Source organism: Lissotriton vulgaris, chromosome 2_1, assembly GCF_964263255.1.
Source record: "Lissotriton vulgaris chromosome 2_1, aLisVul1.2, whole genome shotgun sequence".
Classification (NCBI taxonomy): domain Eukaryota; kingdom Metazoa; phylum Chordata; class Amphibia; order Caudata; family Salamandridae; genus Lissotriton; species Lissotriton vulgaris.
In genome coordinates, this window is record NC_141687.1 from 362,964,996 (window position 1) to 362,981,019 (window position 16,024).

Sequence of the window (16,024 nt, forward strand, 5' to 3'; positions counted from 1 at the left end):
AAGAGCAACAGCTTACAGGTCCAACACCCGCAGCAGCAGAAAGCAAGGGAGAAGCACCCAGGCAAGTACCACATACTTGGCAAACGCTCCGTCCAAGCCAAACAAGCCCCAAACCCACAAAAAGAAGGGGACCACATGTAAGCGCAACGCTGGGAGCACAGACCAGAAGGAGAGAGAGCCAACACCGGGGAGTCAAACCGAACCAGAGTGACCCAGACAAGGACAGCACAACGGTACAAGAAAGCCAAAGGGTTAAACCCTGCAACCTTCCTGGAGAACTAGGCAGGGCACAAACAGCCCAGAACAGCAAAAATGCAGCCCCCGCAATGCAGGGGCAAAACCCCAAAGAAGACAAGGAACAGTCAACAGAAACTAGACGGGAAAACCCGTCCACAGGGGTACCTATTGACCCAACACAGACCGGGACCCCAAGCACGCCCCACAGAACGGCAAAAGCCGCCAACCCCGGGAAGGAGGCACCAGAACAGAACGACCACAGGCCGCAGCAGAAGACAGGGCGGGAAGGGAGTCACTGGGGCAATCGAAAGGAACAGGGAAGATCCAGAAGCACCGAGACCACCAGGACATGGTGGATCCACAAGGGACAGAAAGGGGAAGCACCACCAGTCAACAAGGCATAAAGACACCCCAAAACACTTCCCCTACCAAGGCAGACAACCCCAACAGGAACAGCCGGGGGGCCAAGTGAAACCCCCCGAAGGGGGGTAGGCATCAGGGGGAAGGCCACCAAAAACCAGAAATACAGAAACAAGTGTGGGAAAAGGGCCAAACCCCACCGGCAAACCGGAACCGGATGAACAGGACCCGTCGGAGAAGGACCAGTGAGACCTCAAAAAAGCAAACACGCAATAAAAGGCCAAAACACGCAACCCAGCAGAGGTGTGCGCTGAACCCCTGGCCCGACCAAGCAGTCACCACCCAAAGGTAGTATAACAGAGCCATAGCTCCAAGGACAGGAGCAGGGGAGTACAAAACCCGACAACCGGCGTGACCCGGCAGACCCAAGGAACCGGGCTACCCAGGATGAGAGGAGAGGCAACAGCAGGCCCACAACAGAGCCCTGATCCCAAGGAGGCGAGGAAAATCACGGCGACAGCAGGAAGCCGTTAGGAAGGGGTGCAATAGCCACCTGACGAAACAGGGAGCAGGAGGAGGAGGGAGCACCAAAACCGCGGGCGGCCCGACCAGGTGACCACCGACGCAGCCCAGAGACAGATGGACAGGTGCCAAACACAGTCCGCCCCCATCAGACACACAGCAGCACACAGCCCCCGGAAACCACCGGAAGACGTCCAACAAGGAACCAATTGGGACAGACCCCGCGCAATAACGGAGAGCAGGCGGGAACAGGAGTCCACCAGACGCAAGGACCACAGGCCCAAAGCCCGAAGTGACGAAGGGGACAGGGACAACACAGCAAACAATCAAGCCGTGGCCTCGCAACACATTTCTTTTTTAAGCCTACAGCACCTGGTATTTCCAGGAGGTCCCCCTTCCAGGTACTAACCAGGTCCGACTCTGCTTAACTTCTGAGATCAGACAATATCAGGTGGTTTCAGGGTGATGTGGCCGTAGGCCCAAAAGTAGAAGCAAGGAACCCCACCAGTACGTACAGCAAAGGAAATCAAAGATGCACCCCTACAAAGTGTGCATCATCATAAAGTGCATCAAGGAAGAGCAAGTCCACTCACGAGCAATTTGGCGCTGAAAAACAGATGTTCATTGCAAACCAACAAAATGGCGCACCAAACATCGACACCTAGAAGAATGAAAGGCTGAGAGGATCCGCTGGGATTTGAGCCTGCGACCATGAGGCCAAACACAGGTGCCTGTAGCGGAGGCATAAGCCCACTAAACCACCAGCCCAATGGAACCCAACAACGCAATCTCAGAATAAAGAAAGATTGAGAAAGGGCCCAAAAGTGCGACAAAAGAGCACGTAACAGTGTACGACCGGCTTCTCGATGCCGCCTCCCAAAGCAACAGACCAGCAGGGAGTAAAAAGAAACCTAGAGCAACAAAGGTCGCACGTAGATGACCAAACAGAAAGCACCAACACATAATATGCCCTACACACACTGTGCGCAGAAGCAGTAAAGTCAACAGCACCCTGAATTCCCAGGGAGCCCAGGCACCAACCAGGCCCAAAGCTGACTAAAATCTGAGAGCAGGCAACCACCAACGCTCACAGAGTGCACGAAACAAATGACCCAAACATAGTCAACAATAAAAGGAAAAACCGCGCCCCAATGTTCAGTATCGTGAATAACGGTAGTCAAATACCAAAGGGTACAGGCATGCATTGCAAACATCCCCTGACCAGTGCATACTCCGAGAAGAGCCACGAGAAACAGAACAAACAAGCGAGTCACTACACAGACTGAGGCAAAAAATGCCCATGAATGTGTACCCACCTACTAACACCAGGCGGATACAAAGCCAGGCAAAGGAGACGAGTGGACCCGAGAGCACTCAACATTACTTGCCCACTCTCATCGTCAACTGCAAACCAGGGAGTTTGGTCCGCTGCGGGAGACAATGAGGTGCACATGCGGAAGACACTTCCAATCACAACCAGGGGCCGACCAAGGGAAATGCAGCCGACCACAACCGGAGCCGGCCAGCCATGAAGCCCCCCAGGTCCCCCTAGCAGCGGAAAGAACAGCCCCGGACGACAAGCAGTTAAGCCCAGCAGCGCCAAAGAGACAGAAAAACTGAAGTGGAGCCCAGCTGCAACCTGCACCAATTTTCAGCCCCATGGGACCGGCACTGCGCGGCCCGCAGCGAGCCGCAAGGGCATTGTAATAAATCAACGAGGCTCGCGGTTGGAAACCGTAGAACAGTCCACCGGGACCCCAAAGCAAACAGCCGGTGTAGGATCGCCAAAATAAGGCCACAGCACCTGTAATACCCCGATTAAACAGAGTGGGATGCACTGCGTCTGTCTGGTTCAGTGTTGGGGACGGGTTGTGACATCCGAGAACAGACTGTACTGACAACGTAGCAGTGAGCCCAAAGCCTGAAAGAGGAGGCCGAGTGAAGCGTGAAGCTGGCCGAGTCCACCACACCCTGCCTCCCAGCCCAAGACCGGGAGCGGTAAAACATGGGCAAAATAAAAATCCCAGGTGAAAGGAGCAATCGCTCGGCACAAACTAAGGCCCCCAGGACCATGCCTACACGGCCGGGGGGTCAGAACGGGATGCTAGAAAGAGTCCCAGACCACCCCAGCCGCCCCCTGTAAACCCTTGGCACGCTAGAGAAGAGCCTAACCGCCCTCATAGGAAACCAGGGGAAGGAAGGGGGAGAGGGTCCTAGATCCCCAGAGCCCGCTAGAGCAGGACCACAAACCAAGGACCCATGTACCTGCTACAGCAAGCACCACTTACCTGAAACACGCTATGGAGAATCTGCAGCGCAGAACCAAAAAAACAGGCTGAAGGGTTGGGCCGGCCCGCCTCTTATAGAGGTCAGGGCTGGAATGGGTTGGCCATATTGGGAAGGGATGGGAGGCATGGGAGGCTAACTTTTTGCTTTGGAGGGTTCTGGTGTGGAGCTGAAGCTCACTTCGTTAACCATGTGGCGAGGAAGACTTACGAGGAGGTAATAACCACACAGATACACCCAGAGAGACAGTGGAAATGGCGTCGAGCACGTGCGCCCGGCCATTTTTATTGACAGGGTCACATGTCCTGTGACGTGTGTGCTGGATGGGTCCGGTGTGGGTGTAAACCAGCTGTGAGGGAGTGGCTGTGGCATGCTGACAACTAGACCTGTTTAGTTTAGTTTAGTTTAAAGGAGCTTGTAAAGCGCCTGGTGACGCCTCCCGGCAGATCACTACAGGGAAAACCTGGGACATGTAGCGATGTCGTCCCCCCTATGATCATAATCGGAGTGCGCTGGCTTGGCGTATGCCAGTCCAGTGTAAGGGTGTGAACAATGACCCTGGGGCTCTGGGCGTGGTTCTGTACTAGGCTGGACAAGGAAGTAACTAATGGGTGTGTCCCTGCTGTAGTGCCGGCGCCACCCGGACCGCATTCGGCAATGTGTCACTCTGTGACCAAGTCCATCGACACGAGCAACATGGAAGTAAGGGGGATTCACTAACCCTACATTCATCCATACTTCCACACTTGAAAGTTCATAGACATGAGACATCTGTGTAAATATAAATGTTTAATGCACACTCAGCGGAGTGTTACAGCTGAGCAGTACAGGCCCATGCAAACCCGACTTTACAATGTAGGTCCGTGGAGGGCCAGCCAGAATCCTTCAGGGAATGACCAGTCCAAAGGAAGAGGAAGAGTTCAGTCCGCAATCATTGGTGATCAAACAGAATATGGCAGTCCATTTCGAGGTCCATGGTGAATGTCGAGGTCATACGGTGGAGATGAATGCTACTGCGTCCTTCTAACCACAAAGGCAGGTTCATCTGCATCTTCGTCCACTGCTGTTTCATGTGCCTCACGTGTGGGTGGTGGTGTTCTGTCTCCAGCACTGTGTGACAATGACACCTCAGGGGCCGGAGGTGGAATGTTTGCCGCACTGTGTGGCACTAACACTTTAGGGGGCGGAGATGGGGATGAAGTGGAGGCAGCAGCATCAGCACCATGCCTTGTGGCAGCAATGCCATGAGGATGGTCTTAAGGTCATTGAGGAACCAGCTACCTTTCACTGGTGTGCAGCTGTGGCAGCTGCTCTTTCCGCCTGCGTCCGCTCCATGGTCTCCATTAACCTCTGCATGTGTCCTAACTCCCGTGTGACATCGCTAGAGCCACTCTGACTGGACAGTTATTCTTGTCTTTGAGTCAGGACTCCAGCAATGTCAGCCATGGTCCGTTGGAGAGCATGTAGTGGACTGTGGGTGTCCGTTAGGGATTGTGAGTGGTCCCTGATGGGACTTACACACCCACGTATGGCATCTAGTTTGGCTGCAATGCAGTCTAACCCCACCCGCACCTCTTCAGCCAGCTTCTCCTGGCGTTGGAAGGCCATGTGTTCTTAGTGGCGGTCCTGGGAGGCAGCTGTGGTGGTGGGTGCTGCCTGCTGTGTGGTCCATGCAGGGAGTGGGGTCTCATCGATGCAGCTGGGCTGTCTTGCTCCTGGAGGTGGAGTGTGAAGGCTGTCAATGAACTCTTGGAGGGTGTCGGTGTCGTAGGTGTGGTGGTCCTCTTCGTCATCAGAGAAGAGAAGTTCGGGCTGTTCTGCAGGAGATGTTGATTGGCCCTCGGCAATGTGAAGGGGAGATGCAGTTTAACATTGTGTTCACATGTATGTTGTCACATCGTACATGTTTGCATACAGACTGCATGACAGTGTACATTGGGGCTGTTTTGGAGGAGCTGCCTATTTGATGCGGGACAGTGGACATTTCGACAACATCACAGATGTGTGTTTGTACTTGTACATTATCAACTCACATTTCCCTGCCATCCCAAATGTGATTGGTCAGTTTCTACACACATGCGGCACCAGTTGTGTCCTCTGTTCTGTTGTGGACGTGTTGTGGTTTGTACCACATTGCTGTCAATGTTGATGTGCTCTGCATGTTATGTGTGTGTGCTGCATTTTGGGGGAGTCGCCCCTGCAACTCTGATTTTTCTGCCCCTTCTCCCTTAGATGCGTTGTGCTTTTGACTTCTGTGCTCATACAGTGCTGAGATGTTGCATACTTGGGTACATTGGTCTCTTGGTGGGAGTTGGGGGTCTGGGGCATGGTTTGTCTGGAGATATGCTCTACTTAATTGTACATGTGTGCTTTAGGCACACATGTACACCGTCCCCTGTCCCTGGTCGTTACTCACCCTGGGGCTGTTGTGACCCGTCATGTTGAGCAGTGTCCGGTCCCCCACCACCTGCCACTGGCTCCCCACTGATGACTCTGGACACCATTTCCTCTAGATCGTCGAGCTCCTCCTGTCTCCATTGCTGCCTTCCGGTTGTTTGGAGTTTCTGCTTGGTTTTGCGCTTCACATTATTCTAGTGCCTCTTGACCTCTTCCATTGTCCTCTTCAGCACTCAGACTGCATTCACCTTGTCCATAATGGACTGCAATATTCCTTTTTTTGTTGCCAATGACACAGTAGAGGTGACAAACAGCAGTTGATGGTGTTCTACCACCTCCGTTATCAGGCCTCTGTTTTCCTGCGGACTGAACCGCTTCTTCCTACTCTTCTTGTCCTTGCCCTTCCCTGACCCCGAGGTCTCAGGCTCGTCCTCCGGGGGGCTTGTGGGGTTCTGGTTGTCCTCTGTACTTGCTCCGGCAACATCCATTGTGCTTCGCTGTTCTGTGGCTTTTGTTTGTATGTTTTGTCTACTTTTATGGGGATCTTTCCCGCCTCACGTGTGTGAATTGCAGGCCTGTCGCTGGTTTTCACTGATTTTTGTATCGCGATTGGCCTCATCGCAACTTTTTTTGCGTTCGTGTTTTGCATTTTTGTGGCATTGCGTTGACTTTATCGGCGACATTTGACACGTTATCATGAGTCTATCGCATGGTACTGCCGTGTGAGAATACCACGTTAACACAGGGTTATTTTCCAGCGATAGCCTGGGTTTTGAAGAGTTGCGTTAAGCTAATTTTCGGTAATTATCACACGTTCTTGAGAATATCCCCACAATTGGAGAGAAAGAGATCTACATCTCTGTGGCATCTTGAGCCTGGTGGTTGAATTTCAAAATGTGGAACCAGATAACCGGGAATCAATACCAGTTGCCTGCTTTTCCAAATTGTGTGGTAATAGGCAACATGTTTTTTCACACAGCCTCATCACAAATGAGAGCACTTTCAAACACACAATTTCAGAATATCCTCTGTAAAAGCACCTCTTGTGTTTGATTTAATAGTTTATAATGTTCCAGCTTCTGTAATAAGAATCCAGGCCACGTTTAGGGTTTGCATGACTAATGATTTGCCTCTAAGTCACTAATGATGGTATTGGGGGGCGAGCCATTAATGTTTCCATTAATGCTTCTAATTTGAGGTTTAAAAAGTAAGACTTAGTAAATGTCTGTCCATGTAGTGATATCATCTGTTGTACTAAGGTAAAAAGCTTCAGCATGTTAAGGAAATACACTATTGAAACTTTGGAGATACCATGTGACCCTTGGCTCGGCTTGCCCTATTAATTTGATGGCACACCCACCTCTATATAGTACATGGGACCATCAGTCACTAGAAAAATGATTTGTATAAGGTGAGGACTGGAAACAAGGAGCCCTGCCTAGATGCACCGATTTCACAAATCTACAATCAGGGCTTCTTGAAGTAGACAAAAACAAGAGAGTGTGCAGTGAAAAGATATTTAAAGTAAGTGATCCCAGGGCAAGGATGACTTATTTTTGGGGCTGTTGTGTTGTACATGATGGTAGTCACGTGTGTCCTTGTAGAATTACCAATCCAAGGTGGGACAGGCAGGGGTTTAGCTTCGGTGGGAGGGGGTTGGTGTACTTTATTTCCCAAATGTGTTCTTGGCTTGGTAGTTGTGTCTCGGGCCATGAGTCAGGTTTGCTTGTCCAAATTGGTTTTTCTTATTGTTCTCTTTCCTAAGAGCTTTTAACTTGTTCACTTTTTGGAGCAGAAACGTAGTTGTATACAGCGACTGGTTTACCAAAGAAAAAGAAAATCTAGACGCAGAGGAGTACTCCTTGAATGGGTGCAAATGTACTACGTTTTTTAATTCACAAACATTGGAAGTTGCAGGCTTGGAAAGCTGCGCTAGTCTCTAGGAATACTACTGACAAAAGGGGATGAGATGAATGCTTGCAAATAGTTGACCCGTGGCAATCGCTTGGGGTACCATTCCCTTTGCTTCCGCGATCAGCTAAGGAGACGGTCATTCGCGCTCTGATATTATCCAGATTGGATTATGCGAATGCTCTCTACTGCGGACTCCCAGCCTATCTGATCCACCGCCTCCAAGTCATCCAAAATGCTGCGGTCCGGCTGCTGTTTAACATCCCCAGAAGATCTAGCGTCCGCCAACCACTCCGAGACCTTCACTGGCTTCCAGTGGCTCAAAGGATCTTATTCAAGATCCTGGTGTTAGCATACCGAGCACTCCACCTAACAGGCCCAACCTATTTGAGAAAAAGATTCTCTCTCTACGCCCCCAACCGCCCTCTCAGATCAAGCAATCTTCATCAAATGACTGTACCAAAGTTCAAATATAGCAGGCTTGGTGGACAATCCATTTCTGTTAGAGCAGCGAGAGCTTGGAATATCCTGCCTCTGCAACTGAGAACAGCCCCTTCCATCATGGCTTTCAGGAAAGGCCTAAAAACCTACCTCTTCAACACCAATGCCTAAAGGCTGTTCCTCCTTTGCATTTACTGTGATCTGTCCCCTTCTTTTTTCTCTTCGCGCCAGGATACTATACTATTTAGTAGCAGAGCGCGTTACAAAAGCCTCTATAATAATAATAATTCTCACACATTGTTTTTTGTCTAGTGTGCCTCTTAAGACATAGGCCTACCTAATGCAATTTAGTACTGACCCAGTTACTAATGGACACAGTCCATCCCAAACCTTGGTCATCTCACACCACCCTGCAGACCGTTGCTTTTTTTAATTAGGACATTTGAAAGTCACAGCTCCTGAAGCTCACTGACTAAACTACACACCTGCCAGCATGTTGCCGACCGTTTACATGAAGATATATGTAAAGATTGATCTAGAATAGAACCTTACGGGTTGTTGTTTGGTTTAGCTTGAATTAGAAGCATGTAACACATTTTATGGTGATACGCTGTATTGTATGAGGTAACACAGAGATCTAGATGCCCGCTCGGTCCACAGACACGCCATTGACCTTTGGAACCTACTCGACACTACATCGCCGGACGTCGCCTTCCTTACAGAAACCTAGATGAACGCCTCATCAGCGCCCGACATCGCCATAGCCATCCCGGACGGATACAAGATCATCCGAAAGGACCGCACCAACCAAACAGGAGGAGGCATCGCCATCGTCCACAAGAACACCATCCGCATCACGACCAGTTCAGACGATGACCTCACTACCGCCGAACACCTTCACTTCCAGATCCACACCAACCCCAAGACCACATTCCGAGGCACCCTCATCTACAGGCCACCAGGACCCCGCATACAATTCAGCGAAGACATCACTTCCTTCATCAGCCCACACGCCTTCCCCTCAGAGGACTACATTCTACTGGGAGACCTCAACTTCCACCTGGAAAAGAAAAACGACCGCAACACCACCACCCTTCTGGACAACCTTGCCAATCTCGGACTCAAACAACTTGTTGACACCCCACCCACTATGCCGGACACACGCTCGACCCAATCTTCACCTCCAGCAAGCACATCTCCTTCAACCACACCACAGCTCTCCATTGGACGGACCACAGCTGCGTTCACTTCAACTACAAAAAACCTCGACCCACAACCTTCCACAACCAATTCCCCGAAGAAACTGGAACAAAATTACCACCGACCAACTCTTCACTTCGCTTCACCGAAACCCTCCCGCCAAGTCATCAGACCCAAATCAAGCAGCCACCAACCTCACACAATGGATCACCCACAGCCCCAACGAACTAGCACCCCTGAAAAACCATCAAATCATGCAAGGTAGCAAAAAAGCCCCCTGGTTCAACGATGACCTTAAAAAATCCAAGAAGCTCTGTCGCACCCTCGAGAAAGCCTGGCGAAAAAACCCAAACACTGACAACCTGACAACCTTCAAGAACGCCACCCGCAAACACCACCAACTGATCCGATCCACCAAGAAAGCAGCATTCAAGGACCGACTTGACAACAACGTCCACAACAGCAAGGAACTATTCAACATCGTCAAAGAATTTACCAATCCCACCGCCGGCACCAACGATATCACTCCCTTCCATGACCTCTGCAACTCCCTGCCTCATTCTTCCACAACAAAATCGCTGACATACATAACAGCTTTGAAAACCAGTCCGAAGACCAGTCCACTCCACCCACCTGTGAACCAAAACCCCCCTCTAACAACCTTTGCGCCTGGAACCCAATCACCACTGAAGACACCATCCGCCTGATGAACTCCATCCACTCAGGATCGCCAACCGACCCATGCCCGCACCACATTTTCAACAAAGCAGACTCCATCATCGCTCCTCATCTCCGAGATGTCATCAACTGCTCCCTCAACTCCGCCACCTTCCCGGAAAGCTGGAAACATGTTGAACTCAGCGCCCTCATGAAGAAACCCAAAGCTGATCCCACTGAACTTAAGAACTACCACCCCATCTCGCTCCTCCCATTCCCTGCCAAAGTCATTGAGAAAGCCGTCAACAGTCAGCTCGCCGCCTTCCTCGAATCTAACGGCTCCCTCGACCCATCTCAGTCCGGCTTCCGAGCCAAACACAGCACCGAGACCGCCCTCATCGCAGCAACAGACGACATTCGAACACTACTGGACAACGGAGAAACAGTTGCCCTCATCCTACTTGACCTCTCCGCAGCCTTCGACATAGTCTGCCATAACACCCTCATACAACGCCTCAGCAACATCGGAATACAAGGAAAAGCATTAGACTGGATCATCTCGTTCCTCGCTGGAAGAACCCAGAGGGTCCGCCTCCCCCCTTTTAGATCAGAGGCGACCGAAGTCATCTGCGGCGTACCACAAGGATCATCTCTCAGTCCCACCCTCTTCAACGTCTACATGAGCCCCCTCGCATCCATAGCGCGCCAGCACAACCTCAACATCATCTCCTACGCAGACGACACCCAACTGATCCTCTCCCTCACCAAAGACCCAAACAACGCCAAAACCAACTTACATGAAGGAATGAAAGATTTAGCCGAGTTATTTAAGAACAGCGGTTTAAAACTGAACTCGGACAAAACGGAAATCCTCATCTTAGGCCCATCCCCCTCTGCCTGGGATGACTCCTGGTGGCCACCGGCCCTGGGAAACGCACCCATACCTACGGACCACGTGCGCAACCTAGGCTTCATCATAGACTCCTCCCTCTCGATGACCAGACAAGTCAACACCGTCTCATCATCATGCTTCAACACCCTACGCATGCTCAAAAAAATCTTCAGCTGGATCCCCGCCGAAACAAGAAAAACGGTCACCCACGCACTGGTCACAAGCCGACTGGATTACGGAAACACCCTCTACGCCGGAACCACAGCCAAACTACAGAAAAAACTCCAACGCATCCAAAACACCTCAGCTAGACTCATACTTCACCTCCTCCGCCCAGCTCACATTTCTGGTCCCCTGAAAGACCTCCACTGGCTCCCTGTCAACAAGAGAATAACGTTCCATCTCCTCACCCACGCACACAAAGCCCTCTACGACCTAGGACCCGAATGCCTCAACACGCGCCTGTCCTTTTACACCCCCACCCGCCAACTACGATCGTCCAATCAAGCCCTCGCCGCCATTCCGCGCATCCACAGATCCACCATAGGGGGAAGATCCTTCTCCTACCTAGCGGCCAAGACCTGGAACTCCCTCCCCTCCCACCTCTGCCTTACACAGAACCACCTCTCCTTCAGAAAGCAACTAAAAACTTGGATATTCGATAAGTAAACTACCCCCGCCCCCCCACCCCTCAAGCGCCTTGAGACCCCCTGGGTGAGTAGTGCGCTATACAAATGTTAAACTTGAACTTGATGTCAGCTTTGGAGACCTTTTTAATCTTCAATCATTGGTGCACCAATGGTATGCTTAATACATGATAGAAACGATACTATCATAAAACATTTAGATAACAAAAATGATGCGACAAAAAAAAGAAAGTATTTCATCAAATGTCAAAAATATGATTCAGTGAGGTTAAGTTGAAGGTTTTAGTGTGAATGGCTAAAATGTAAATTGTTCGAAAATGTCTGTTAGTTCTGAAAACGACATTTATTTAAATCATTTGCTTTAAATCTACACTTTCTTCATTTTTTTTTGTTTCAAACGATACCAATTCATATGATTTAATTCAATCTGCTGACTGTCTTTGCAAAACATACAGGGGCAGATGTACGACCGTTTTATGCGGCCCCAAAGGGGAATTTGACGGCAAAAAACATCTGCCCAATGTACTAACCCTATTTTGCAAGTTGATAACCAATTAGCTACTCGCACAATATGGTTAGTTACTCGCCATTAGGAAGGCCGTGCCAAGGGCGTCCCTTTCTAATAGCAAGCCCATAACCTACGTGTAATTGTTTTGCGACCGCAATTGCGGTCGCGAAACACTTGCAGTTTACCACTCTTCTCAGAAGGGTGGTAAGCCACTCACATACGGGAAGGGGCACCCAGGGGACCCCTTCCCCTCTGTGAATGGGTGCGCAAATATTTTTTAAGAGCAGTCAGTGGTCACAGGGACCACTGCCTGCCTTCAAAAAAATCCAATGCAAAGTTTCATTTTTCTTTTTTTAAATGCATCCTGTTTCCCTTTAAGGAAAACGCACTGTATTTAAGCAGAAACATTATTTAAAAAGCAGTCACAGACATCGTGGTCTGCTGACCCCAGCAGGCCACCAGCCTCCTCATTATTATTCATGAGATATGCAATTTGCAGCCCCATTTGGAATCGCAAACAGTGTCTGAGACTATGTTGCACATTACATTTAGCGAGTTGCAATTTGCAAGTAGCAATTTTGCGCAATTTTCGACTCTCTAAACTCAATGGTCGTACGTCTTTGCCTACATTCTCCAAACAAAAGGCCTGCAGGATGAACATTGCTTCTCCAAGGTATAATAGCTGAATATATACAAAATACAGGCAAAACTTGGGTTAACACCTACAGGGGTCCTAATCCTAAACTTGAAGATTCTTCATTGCTTTCCCTTTGTAATACCACACATTTAGGTATGTCTGAAGTGCCTTTTGTCAAATTTAGAACACCTAAACTTCAACATATTTCCAGATCTGTTGAATTTCTTCTAGAGTTTGAACATATATTTAGGACTGGACTGGCCTTCTATTCTACTGGCATTTTCCCGGTGAGTTGGAGCTATTGGTGACTGATTGTGAAAACCAAGGGCCATTACTGGCATCCTGTTACATTCTGCAGCACCCCAAGGTTAACTGCGACAGGGGCTTCAAGAGAGAGTGAAGGAGAAAGAGAGAGTTGGAGGTAGGTAGAGAAAAAGGGATCACAGAGGGAGAAGAGAGAAAAAGAGGAGAGAGAATGGCTGGATGAAAATACAGAGACAGAGACAGGAGCGGGGCTGGTTTGAGCATTTCTGCCTCAGCTGCTTTTGGCTCTCCAGTTCTGCTCAGTGTATACTGGAATCTGTCTTGATATGTACTATTTCAATGATCAGCCTTGGCAAACCAAAAGTGCAGCATAACGTCAGGATGTGCCCATCCTCCTCCATCAAATGATTGCCTTTTTAGCCACACAAGATGTAGTCATCACATCTAACTTTAGAAAATACTCCGAGAGAATATGGGGCCATATTATTAAGAACAGTGATAAGGGGCTTGATAATATGCCCTTGTGAATTCCCCTAGAAGCCCAGGTTCTGGTGTGAACCTGGGCTTCTATAGAAATTCACATGGGCATATTATCAAGCCCATTGTCGCTGCTTTATCGGCAGTTTCCTGCCGCTAAAGCGGCGATAATTTTAACGCTGTTCATGATAATATCAATCAATCAATCAATCATAACACTTGTATAGCGCGCTACTCACCCGGAAGGGTCTCAAGGCGCTTGGGGAAGCGGGCGGCTACTGCTCGAACAGCCAGGTCTTGAGTTGTCTCCTGAAGGCGAGGTGGTCCTGGGTCAGCCGAAGGTGGATGGGTAGGGAGTTCCAAGTCTTGGCCCCTAGATAGGAAGACCTCTGAAGATATGCATCTAAAAGAGTTCCATTTACCATTTATTATAAGAGTATTGCAAGTCACAAAGGAATTCCGTGACCATACAGAGGAACAAGGGTCCCTTTATATGGTCATGCAACTCCTGATGTACGAGATCTTTTTAACGTACAGCAGAGAGTATTTTACTCATTATAATACACAGCGGTCATACTATTATATTTCCTCTATGAAGACACAGTTAAAATCCGCAGCCCACACCACCGGTGTACTCACTCACAAATGGCAGGAGGACCTACAAACGCAGAAAAAAAATCACGATCATCTACATTGAGAACATAAATAGTCAGCAGGCAGCTAAGGAGTCTGAATGGTACCTATGGGGCTACCCACGTATATACCCTTCGGGAATATGTGAGTAAGTGGCAGCGTATATCTGACCCCTTCATTTTTTTTGTGGAGCTTGGATACCTCTGAATTAGACAGGTGTGTTTCCTGTAACATTGCAACTGCTTGAAGTAGGTGGTAAACTGTGAGTGTTTTGCAGCGGCAAATGCAGTTGCAAAACAATAGTACCTGGCAGTGAGTCTCGCTATTAGGAAGGGATACACCTTCCTAATAGCGAGAGTCGCAAGCGCTATTTTGGGAGTCAGTGACTCGCAAAATAGCATTTGAACATGCCATAACTCTTTTTTGCCGTCGCAAATGGGCTGATCTCCTGTATGCGAGCACAAAAAGGGGTCATACATCTGGCCCCAAAACTCTTAATAAAGGAGTTAAGGGCCTGTATATTCCATGTCACAATGTTAAAGTGTGCCATCAGTTCATTTGTTATATAATGCTGTTCTGTCTCCTATACTCCGCCACTGCTGCCAACAGGAATAACTATAATAATAATAACCGATCCCTCTTGCCCCCCGGGTAAACACTGCATGAATAAATTGTGCCTCCCCAATCATGGGTTCAACTCCATAACTCCTACTTAAAATTTAAATTCAAACAAGTTATATTCAGCTGTTAACCACTAGAATGACATACAAATCCGATCTCACCTGTACTGTGTAACCATCAGACTCACTACAGTCAGCCAGAAGCAATATTGTGCTGGGTAGAGGAAGGCACCCAGCGGGGCACTAGGAGACAACTGAGCCCTACTACTCCTTACACGCAGACAAACACACACTCACTCAAAAACACAATGAGAAAGGAGCAGGAAACAAAAAGGGAAAAAGGGGATAGGATGAGGGTGCTGACCCAATTGTGCAGTCACTTAGGTGTTTTTCCCACCTAACCACATAAACACCTGGTCACTCCCAAAATGTGTATTCCATATATACCCAGTGTTCACACTGTAAAATGGTAGTGCTCCCTTGCCTCCTATACTACTTAAATGCATTGCCAATTTGGATCACGGCGACCTTAATCAGGGGCCTAGAGTCCCAGGTCCAAACATTTATATGGGCAAGTGGCTGCCGCAGAGTGGCCCTGACGCTGCTGCAAAGACCTACAGCAGAGGGAGGATAGCAGCCCTGAACTTTGAATCCTACTATATAGCGGCCCAGCTGCTGTGGCTGGTGCGCAGCATAGCCTCGGAACGACGGCGTGGAGAAGAACCAGGACACCCTGGAGCACTACTGAACAACCTGTTGAGAGTGTTTCTCAGAGTACATAGACCTCCAGGAGGGGATACCCAGGGGCTTAGAGTGCAAGCCAAATGCTGGAGCCGGAGCCTGCAGAAGATGGGAGTGAGAACCCCATACTCACCACACATTCCTCTGGACATGCTGAGAGCCCCCCCCCCCCCCCCCCCCCACACAGCAGGAACTGGTGAGGCCTAGAGGTGTGGATGGAAATGGGGGAGATAAAAGTAGGTGATCTTTATAGAGACTCAGAGAGGCTGCCCTTTGAGACGTTTCGAGCGGAATATGGCTTACCACAGGGACACTTCTTGCTGCATAGGGCGTTAATGACATCCATCCGCAAACACTGGCGGACGGGTTCGACAGAACTCCCGACACAACGAACCTGCTACTATATGGCTCTATCAGTGTGCACTTTCAACTATGTATCATTCCTATACAGGGCACTGCGCGCAGATGGCCTGTGACCGCTGAAGAGGCTCCGACACCAGAGGGAGGAAGACTTAAGCATACCCATACCAATCAAAGAGTGGGATAACATACTAGCCGAAGCACCAAAAATGTCCAGAAATGCACGCTTCAAAC

The 16,024-nt window shown here is 49.4% G+C and overlaps 1 pseudogene; it reads right to left on the reverse strand.

Moving 5' to 3' along the window:
• Nucleotides 1–1,479: 1,479 nt before the first annotated feature.
• On the reverse strand, nt 1,480–1,598 carry LOC147730360 (5S ribosomal RNA; annotated as a pseudogene).
• Nucleotides 1,599–16,024: the final 14,426 nt, after the last annotated feature.